Below are 10958 nucleotides of genomic sequence, written 5' to 3' on the forward strand. Positions count from 1 at the left end.
TTACCAGCTAAGAGTCCGGCTCCAGTTCCCTGCTGCAGCCACTGGAGACTGCCTTGTCCAAAGATTCAGAGAGCTTCAAATCAATTCAGACCTTTAACTGGTCTCCTGATTTGATTCAGAGATTTGGCCACCAAATCACCACCTGAAGCTTCACACAGCCCTACTAGTTGTTATGACTGGGGAAAGAGACCTTGGAGTCATTGTAGATAGTTTTCTAAAGACATCAGCTCAGTGGGTGTGCTTACAGGAGACACTTAATGAACAGTAGACTAATTCTACTGTGCCTTAACGCATCATGGCAAAAGTCGTGCTAATGTGCAGTAAAATTAGTCTACTGTGCATTAAGTTTCATGAAAAAATCATGCTCTTGTGCTACTGCACAGTAGTGCCAGTTACTATGCATTTACTTAGTATGTCATATTAGAAGTACTAAACTTAATGCACATATAGACGCACCCACTGTGCATCAGTGACCAAAAAAGCCAATAAAATGTTGGACATCATTAAGAAGGGAATTGAAGACATCTTGAATACTGTGCACAATTCTGGTCTCTACATCTCAAAAAAGGGTGTCATAGAATTTGAACAGGTACAGAGAAGAGCAACCAAAATGACTAGGGGCATGAATCAGGTGCCATATCAGGAGAGACTATAAAGGCTAGGACTCTTCAGTTTGGAAAGGAGACAGCTCAGGGAGGATATATTAGAGGTCTATAAAATCATGATGGGGCTGACCCAAGTGAACAAGGAACTGTTGTTTACCAAGACCCAGAATATTAGAACTAAGGGGCACCACTGAAATTAGCAGGTGACCACTTTGAGACTAATAAGAGAAAGTATTTTTTACACAATGCGTACCTAATTTGTGGAATTCATTGCCACCAGAGGTGCTGAAGGCAGAGAGCATAGCCAGGTTCGATAAGGGACTAAACAAATTAATGAATGATAGATCTATTAATAGCTGTTGAGCAGAACTGCTGGAGATGTTTCCTCTGGCATCTCCAAACCAATGAGGGTGGATGCCAAGGAATGTAATGAATAGATCACTTTAGATCAGCGATTCCCAACCTTTTCAGATTCGAGGCACCCCTCATTAGACTCAAGGTACCCAATGAAAAATGCTATCTTCTAGTTTTCACTTGTGTTTTGACAACAAAAAAATAATAGAACAGGTTTTTTGCTGCAACAAACTCAGAAAGAACACAGCAGGTCTGATGTTTTTAATACCATGAATTCCTATTTGAAATTTCTGGGTGTATACTCATTAGCGCGCATGTGTAGGGGCACCTGTTTCCCATGGGACAAACAGCAAGGGCATATATTTGTACCACTGCTATTTGTCCCTGGGCACATCCCTGCACATGTGTTCTGGTGCACAGCAAAGTGACCCAGGTGGGGTACATCTGTGCTGACCCCAATAGCCTTCCCTGGGGTCCTGGGCACCTCCCAGGAGCTCTGGCTGGCCATGCTCCTTTTCTGGTGGCACACTCTGCTTTTCTGACCATCAAAAAACCCGCCATGCTGCAAATTAGCAGCACGGTGAACGCTTGCACATGCACGTTTGTAGGGAGATGCCCTCTGGGCTTATCTTGTGAATCATGTTTGCACACCTAATAGTGTTCTCATTGTGGTACCCTGTGGCACCCTTGAAAGGATCTCAAGGCACCTCAGAGTGCTGTGGCACCCTAGTTGAGAATCACTGCTTCATATGTATCTAGTTCAGCGCTCTCTCTCTATAGTAGGGGTTCTCAACTTTTTTCTTCCTGAAGCCCCCCTAAAACCTCCATGACCCACCTATGCAGGAGAGGACCAGCTCTATAACATCTGCTTCTTCCACTATCAGGGACAGGATACTGGGCTACATGGACCATTGGTCTGACCCAGTATGTCAGTTCTTATGTTCTTATTCTGCTCTCTGTAGGTTCTTATCCTGCACATATCCATCACAAAGTATCTGTGTTCCCTCTGGCCATACAGTGAGCAATGGGAATTATGTCTGTTATATGCTGTTCTTTTCCCAGGGCAGGGCCAAGCACACACAGTGCTTGGTCCTCAATTTTTTAATAACAGTAACATAGACGGTTGTACTTACATCCATTCCTAGACTGTCCTAACTTTATTTCAGGGAAGGTAAGTCAGAGCAACAAATCTCTACCTAGACTGGAAGCAGGTTCGGGGCACTGCACAGTCAGATACAGTACTGCAGCTTCCCCCATGCTCTAGCCTTCATCTTATTCTCCTCCCAGAAGCCCCAATATGGGACTGAACTCCTACCCTGACCCCTAAAGCAGTCTAAAGCAGCAGCTGCCTCATCTCAAGCATAGGTGTGGGGGTCATGGGCCCCTGGGTCCTTTGCCAGGCTGCACCCAGCAGCAGGAACTCCACCCCCACCATGTGCCCCTGGGCGTGGAGAGTCCCAGACCCGGCCAGGCCCAGGCCCGACCCCACTTCTGTGCTGCTGCTACACCGTGCTGAGCTGTACTGGCTCGGCAGCCAGAGGAACATTGCATCTGGCCCTGGCCAAGCCTGGAAGTCTCCACAGCCCAGGGATGCATTGGGAGGGGGCTCCCGCTGCTGGCCTCAGGGGCCCGTGTCCCCCCACCTGTGCTGTGGGTACAGCAGGCAGCCCACACTGGCAGCAGCCTCCTCTGGGAGTACAGGTGTGAGGGGGGCATGGGCCCCCGGGGCCTCCAGCAGTCTATGCTCAGTGGCAGAAGCCCCACCCAAGTACCTCTGGACTGCAGAGTCCCAGACCTGGCCAAGCCAGGGCCTGACACCATGTTTCTGTGGGCAGGCACGGCCCAGCACATCTGTGGCACGGAAGTGGGATCAGGCCTGGCCCAGCCTAGCTGGGTCTCAGACACTCTGTGATCCAGAGACGTGTGGGGAAGGGAAAGGGATACGGCGGGGGGGGGGCGGGGAAGGGCACAGTAGATCCTGGGGTGCCCTTTACTTCCAAAAAGTGATCTTCACCATAAAAAGGTTGGAGTTGGAGACCACTGCACTAGGCTATCAAACAGCTTTGGACATGATCCCTTGCTAGCCAAGGCCTGCACTGAGCCATAGGTAGCTCTTATACTGGGGCATGAATGGCTACTTACAGCTGCTCTGCTCTTGAAAACTCCAGCCTTGCTAATTTTTGAGGAAGAAGCTTAAAAGGTCAGCAAGGTAGCTGCAAGGTCCATTAATACCAGAGAAGGAAGCTGGCTGAGTTGGTTAGCCATGAAAGCTGCAGCCTAGTGGCCCTAGAGAGATGAGATCCACAAGCCATAAATCTCAAGAAACAAACATGGCACATGCGTGAGTTCTGTATTAATGTGAACTCTGTGACTAAGCACTAGCATGCCCTAAATATTCATGAGAATGAGGTCTTTTCCTTTCTTTTTTGGAGTCAGAGCTTTGCGTCAGTTTTGTATCATGTTTAAGCTTTTCCAGTCCCTGCAAGAGCTAGAAATGAAAGTGGAGAGCCTCCTCTAATGGTATGCTGCTGGGATGGAGCATATAAGGAAAACTCAAACCACCACAATGCTGAAGTCAAAATCACATGGAGGATATCTACACTGCCTCTGCTGCACCCTCAAGACCAGGGGTGGGCAATATACGACCCACAGGCTGGATCCAGCCTTCAAGGCCATTCTATCCAGCCCGCAGGGCCCCTAAAAATTTAGAAAATTAATATCTCTCTGCCTTTGGTTCCTGTCAAAAATGACAGAAGCCAAGGAAAGTAGGACCCAGGGAAAGCCGGTGGGCTCTCACAACAGCAGGCCTTCCAGCCCCACCCCCACAGCCTGGGACCACATGGCTGCCCCAGGCTGGAACCAGGTAAGGGGGAAGGGCGGGGAAGGACCCCAGGCAGGGAAGGAGCCCAGGGAAATGTGGCCCAGGAAAAAGCTGAGTGTGGAGAGGGGAAAGCAGCCCCTCACCCACCCCATAGCTGGCACCCCATGCTTTAGCTGCTCGCAGCCCACCTGGGGCTGCCTGTGCCTGCTCTGGACAGCCCCACGCCAGCTGCGAGCAGCTGCAGCAGGGAGTGCCAGCCCCCCGTGCTCAGCACCACCTTGTAACCCAGCCCCACTGCCAGCCTGGGCCCTGCGGCTGGCAGTGTTTGCCACCGCTGCCTCTGTGCTGCCCAGCGTGCAAGCGAGCTCCAGGCGGGCAGCAGAAGCCAACACTGCCCGGCATGGCAAGCGGGGGGGCTGCAGCTGCTGCCACATGCTCCAACAGGTGAGCCCAGAGCCAGCACCCAAGCTGGCAGCAGGGCTGGGTTACAAGCTGGTGCTGAGTGCGGGGAAATGTGGCCCCTCACCCACCCCGTGCCCAGCACTGCAGCCGCTTGCAGCCCACATGGGGCTGCCTGTGCCAGCTCCAGATAGCCCTGCGCGGGCTGCAGCAAAGAGCTCTGGTCATGGGGGGGAAGGGAGGGAGGGGCCACTTTTCCCAGTGCTCAGCACCAGTTTCTTCGCTGCTGGTGAGCAGGAGGTCAGGGCTGTGCGCTGCCCCCACCTGTACCGCGGGGCTGGGGGGCACTGGGAGTGAGTGGGCAGGGAGCCAGTGGGAGCACGAGGCCCACACCAGTGTCCTGGGGCCAGTGTCGGCAGGGCCCAGAGCAGGGTGGAGGAGTACAGGGGTCCCGGCCAGCAGGGGCTCTACGGAGCCAGGCCAGCCCCCGCCTCTCCCTACTGGTGCAGCCCAGCCTGGCTCCACAGATCCCTGCCAGCCTGTGCACTGCTTTAAGCCCACTGGTGCTGGCCTTGCAACATTGGTCCCAAGATGGCGACCGGGGGCGGGGCACCTGTCAAGGGGCAGGGCTACCCATGCTGCCCTCAACAGCCTGCTAAAACTGGGTAAGTGGCCCTCCGCCCAAAATAATTGCCTGCCCCTGCTCAAGACTGTTGCTGAAAAGTACACTGTTACCAGCCTTGGCCATTTGCAAGGGCCCCAGGCTAAGCGGCAGAAGTGCTGCTAAGCAGAGGGTGCAACGTCTATTTTTGAGTAACCGCAGCGTGAACTTTTGCAGATGTGACAACTAACCTGGTCAGTGAGTGAAGGAAACAATTAAACACAATTAAGCAAGGCACAAGGCCTAAAGGGAGATAAGGGAATTAAATAATCTATATACACTATATCATAGTTTTATCTTAAAGTAGCAATAGTAGTGATCGATATAACCAAATGTATAAGATGTTATTTTGCTATAATACATATATTTTTGTTAAAATGCTTAGATAATTTGTAAAAACAAAAACAACCTTTCAGAGAAGACCAGAAAGTAAAGTAAAAAGGAAGCAGAAACAGCATTCCACAATGGGGAAGGCAAGGAGATAAGAAAACCTCTCTCTTATTGACACCTTCCAAGTTCCTATGAGATCTGGTTCAGTTCAGCTCCAAAAGTTTCAGTGAAACAAAGAAATTTAAATAAAACCAATTGGAGGCCATTATTGGAATATTTAAATTAGCCATCTATAAATATTGGGCATAGGCTGGAGGGAAATTTGAAGAACTCAGCAAATTCAAGAAGACCTGCTGCCTGCTTGAATCTGCGTGCCGTCTTCCTTCCACCGCTCAAGTCTCCCCAGCCAGTATAGGTGAGAATTGGTGTTGTGCTGTTGGGGATCGCCAGATAAACTTTGGGATAAGTGTTTATTCTCATGTTTTAAGGTGCAAGCAAATAAAAAGTTGGGCTGTAATCCTGTTTCTGCCTCTTTTATCAGTACCTACCCACAAGGTTACCTGTAATCAGATAACAAACCCACCCATTTACATCCAGATGTTTTAAACCTGGACCTGAGGCCTTTCTAAGAGTCCAAACCACTATAAGGGAAGAGGCCGTAAACAGGCATTTTGAATGCCTGCTTTGGTAACCTGAGCACCATGTTAATACCAGCTTTTTATCTGTATCTTAAGTTTTTAAAGCAAAAAGAGCAAATAAGAGTAGCTCCAATATTGGCTTGGCTTGCATTACTTACAAACACCAGAGGTTTTCCAAACAAACACTGTACATTCCTGAAACTTGACATTATATGACCATTATGTAGCACAGAGGGGAGACCTGTACTGTCACTCTGAATGATATTTTAATTTATGTTAATTAAAAGGACAAAGTAAAGGCAAACAAGAAAAACTCCTTGAAACAGGCTGTATCTGAACCGAATCCAGAATGGTAGCTGCCTCCAGGAGACAGCTGCAACTGAGACATTTAAAAGTGGAATATGCTCTTACATACATGCAGAAATCATGAAACCAGAACTGCTTCTGCACAGTAACCAGCACCTGGCACTTCCTGTGGGAGCCCTGAGCCCATGAGATACCAAGTGTTGAATTATCTTGGGTGGGAAATGTGTATCAGTGCATCGGCACCAAACAGATTGGAGCCCCCCAGCAATGCCAGACCAGCAGAGAGAGATGCAGCAAGAAAACCAGCAACACACAACTTAGTGTTTGTAGTAGTTTAGTAGTTTTGCAGAGTGCAATGATCCCCAAGGGAAAGAGTGGGAGAGCTTTGTCCCAGAATACCCAGCCCTCTAGTGGGTTTGAGTACTGTATCTGGAAGTGGAAAGAGCTTCATTTAAATCCCCTTAAGTAGAATACAGATTTGAGCCTGTCTCCCCAACATCCATAACTGCTGGGGGATGGGACCAGATGGGTCACCTCCTCACTGTTTTGGGATTGGTGCCTACAGCCAGCCCATCCTTGCTTTACTTTTGCTAGAATAAGAATACCTGACATGGAAATTCAATATTTTGTTCAGGTTAAATAAGCACAATGCTTGTTCTGCCCAAACCAAGAACCTAAATGTTCCCATGATATATTCATCTAACCCTGCACACTCTCTGGGTTTTTCCCCCCTTCAGTAAGTGGCCAAACTGAAACCTCACTTATCCCCACAACCCAAGCATCCATGACTTTGGAACAAAGCTTCTCTATAGCAGCATGGTGACTACTACCGCTGCTTCTCTTCTCAGCATTCACTGGGCATTTGGAGCTAAATCCTAGCACTGGACTGCAAGGACATGAAAAAGCTTGTCTTGGCTGTGCAAGTGATGCATGGGGGCAGGAGTGTGGTCTCCGTGACAGGAGTGCTCGGGTTGTGACCCCCATTTAACATGCTGTAGCTTGCCTCAGAGCATGGGTTGGAAGGGAAAGGCTGTGTCTAAACCATAAACCGGTAGGGACACATTCCACAGTGCAGCCCACCGCCTGCAGAAGCAGCTCGTTCGTTTTTCCTGGTGAGAGGAGCAAAGTGTGCTGTGGGACATGCTGTGCCAGTTCTCTTGGTACTTCTGCTTTCCTGCCCTGGGAAGGCAGGTATTCTTCGCTGTGCTCCCTGTTAGGTGAAGTATGGGTATTATGCTGTCTTGGGCAGAATTTGGCTCTAGATTTCCCGTAAGCAAAGATGTTTACTAATTATGGCATGACAACAGCTGTGACTCTCCACAGGCTTTCCATCCTGGAGTAAGCTTCTTGGGCCTACACCCTGACTTCCAAATGCTGTCTCTTGCTTTGATAAGGAATTCTCTGCCTGCGCATAGCTAGCTGATATACTTTCCTCCAAACTGTTGGTGCCCAAACACATGCCACCCAACAGAATGCAAAGTGGTACTTGCAGCGTCTGTAGCTTGGACCAGTCCTGAGCGAACACAAGCTCCAGTGCCTGCCCCAGACGTGTTTAGCCAATGATGGAGGAAGGTTAGTAAGAGTCAGTGAGTTTTCAATACCACACCTAAGAGCTGGGGTGGTGCAGGTGCTAAGGAGCACAGTTGACAGTCCAGCAAATGCAAGTCTGAGGCCGTAGCAGAAGTGCTCATGGGGTGGCCTGTCAGATTCCAATGAGTTTGTGAATTGTGCTAAATACCTTGGCATAAGGTATTGAAAAAGGAACGGAAATAGCACACCTGAGAAGTGAGCCGGCCTGCGCAGTCCTGGAGCACCAGCTGCCCTGGACTGGACTGAAGCCGGTCTTCAGGCAGGGAAGTGCTGTGGCAGTGATGGACACAGGAACCACCTGGTGGGGAGGAAGAGGTGTGAGACTCCCTGATCAGGACACCTCTGGGATACCAGGCAAGGTGAGTTGGGCCCTCCTCCCTCAGTTGTTGGGCTTGTGACTGGCAGCCTCATTGGGAACCCAGCCCTGGGGGAAAACAAAGAGGTGGGAGAGTGGCTGTAAAAGCCTCTGTCCCATGTGTGAACTCTCCCGCTGGCTCTGCCTGGAACGTGGCTCTCTGAATCTGCTCCTCTGGAAATGCTTGTGTGAAGGGGGCGCTAAGGAGATGGACGTTCAGAATGGCACTAGTTCTGCTCCATGGTGTTTTATCTTTGGGACTCCACAGTGGTAGGGGTTGTAGCGCAGGGGGGAGAAAGCAGAACACAGCTGGCACAGTTGGTCACTTAATGGTTCTGCGCAGGGACCCAAATACAAAAGCAAACAATGCCGGTGGAGGGCGTTTAGAGAAACAGTACCGCATACAATGGCTAACAAGCAATACACTGCAGATTTAGGAGTAGACATTCAAAAAGATGGAGCCTAAACTGATTGAACCTTTGCAGGTTAGTCTACCCTGCCTAGGCTGAACCGGGTCCTAACAGAACAGACATTCTCTTCTTGCAATGCCATGCGCTCTCGGCTGTAGGGAAGCTGTGCTGGGGCGGCATGGCCACTCCTGGCTGAACTGGCCAGGGAGGGGCTTAATTCCCCCTCTCTGTCCCACCGGCAAAGACCGGAGCCTGGTCTGCTGGGTGCTGCCCCTTTGCTGCGGGGAACCATGGCTTCTGAGGGAGAGGGGGGCAGGGAGGGGAGTTAGTTTCCCCTCCACCCCCACTGGCAGCCGGATCTGTCTGCCATCACTGCAGCACTCGCTCCCTGGGGGGGAGTAAGTCCCCTGCTGTCCCCTGCACCGGATGCCAGAGTGAGGGGGAATAATCCCCGTCCCTCCACCCCGACAAGGGGTCCTGCCAAATTATAACCACAATTATCTCTTTGAAGCTGGTTTATGTGCACTGAATTTCTGTTCTATTACAGGTTTAAACCAGTTTCTGTTTACTTAAACCAGTTTATTTGGTCCCCGGCCCCAAAGCATGGCTGGTAGAGGCACTAAGCACCCCAAGTTTCCATTGTCTCCAGTCTTGAGTTGCTGTAGCTCGGCACTACTGCAGGTCAGGCCCACAACTACTCTAGTCAGAAACGACGCGAGCAGGGTGTGGGGCCCAGGGCAAATCAGCTTGTATAGAGCCCTGTCCCTGCACGCCCTGGATACGAAGAAGCCGGAGGCGGATTCAGCAGCAGGGAGTGCTGAGCAGCCAGATGCAAAGCCGGCAGCAGCGGCAGTGCAGAGTCACCGCAGCCACTCTGCCCAGCTCCGCAGGGGCCCCCAAACCACGGGGCCCGGGATGGTCACCCCAATTCGCCTGCCGCTAGGGATAGCCCTGCCTCTAGCTAAGCACTCAAAAACTGAGATGCTCAGTATCAGTGGTCACTCCTAGATCTATAACTCTGTATCTGAGAGGCCTTGTTCCTTAAAAGGCCAGTTTTTGGCAACTGTTGGAAAATGGACTCCCTATTTTTCCATCTATCAGTGCCACCAGTAACTTTCCTGGATACTAGTCCAAGAGACGTGGCATTGGTCACTGTATCGGCATACTTTGGCTATGCAAGTCCACCTTAGCTTTTGCTCTACTGAGAAATGCTCACTATTTCATCTTTTTATTGTAAACATCCACTTCAGAGAGATGCACTCCATTAAATATGGATTAAAGATCTTAGTCAAGCCTTGAGATTAAAAGTGGGGATTTCTCAAACAGAAGCAGGCAGCATTTTATATTGCACCTGCAATTAATAAAATATGATTTTAGAGCCAGTAGAGGTAGAGACTGTCACTGAGCTCCCCTACTGACAGGTCTCATTCACCCAGAGGTTACATTTTTCTAGTATTTTTATTAAATAGTTCCCAGGAGGATCCTGTAGACAAGTTGCATTCAGAAATTCTCAGCTATCCAGGGACATCCTCATTTCTAGGCCTGTGTGAGTCGGCAGTGATCCAATCTGGCTTCAGATCTGGCTGCTTTGGATGGCCACGACCCGATCCGGAGCTCCAACCGGGTTTTGACCTCGATCCGGCCGAAGCTTCGGAGCCTCCTCGGAGATCCGGCCATAGGGTATAATGGGGAATCAATGAAATATCTATAACTTTGTTGTTTCTTGTCCAATTTAAATGAAACTTGCAGGGATGGTAGCCTCTGCTGAGAGCATAAAAACCTGCCAAGTTTCAGGAATATCGGTGCAAGGGTTTGGGGGTAGCTGTACCCGAAATTCTTGAAAGCCGAACTCATGTCATAGCTGTGTGTCACACCACAAGGAGGTGAAAGCTGCAGGGCTGGTGGCTCTTACTTTGGCCACAAAGCCTGCCAAGTTTCAAGGAGATCGGTGCAGTGGTTTGGGGGTAACTGTACCCCAAATGCCTGAAAGCAAAGCTCCTGTCATGTCTATGTGTTACAACAGAGGGGGATCAAAACTGCAGGGCTGGTAGGTCTTACTGAGGCCACAAAGCCTGCCAAGTTTCCCTGCTGGGGCTGCACAGTACCAGAGAGAAGCTTCAGGCTCTGGAGCTAGCTGCCTTCCCTTCCCCACAGCGGAAGGCGCTTGGGGCTTCCCTCCCCTGCAGCGCAGCCCCTGCGGGGAAGGCAGCCAGCTCCAGCATGTAGAGCTTCCCTCTCCGCTGTGTGAGTGAGTGTCAGAGTGCCAGCGATACAGGCAGCCATGCGGAGGCTGTGCCCCTCACTGCGATGTGCAGCGCTAGCCAGACCCATGCCCCACGGGGCACCTGAACCCTGAGGACATTGCCTGCTGCTGCACCATGGGGGAGTGCAGGGGGTCCCCACACTCACCCAACCTCCCTCATACCCACACCCGCCCCCACAACCCCCCGCATATATACAACCCTCCGACATACCCTATGCCCCCCACA

The sequence above is a fragment of the Crocodylus porosus genome, unplaced genomic scaffold, assembly GCF_001723895.1.
Source record: "Crocodylus porosus isolate Cpor-Errol unplaced genomic scaffold, CroPor_comp1, whole genome shotgun sequence".
Taxonomy (NCBI): Eukaryota; Metazoa; Chordata; order Crocodylia; family Crocodylidae; genus Crocodylus; species Crocodylus porosus.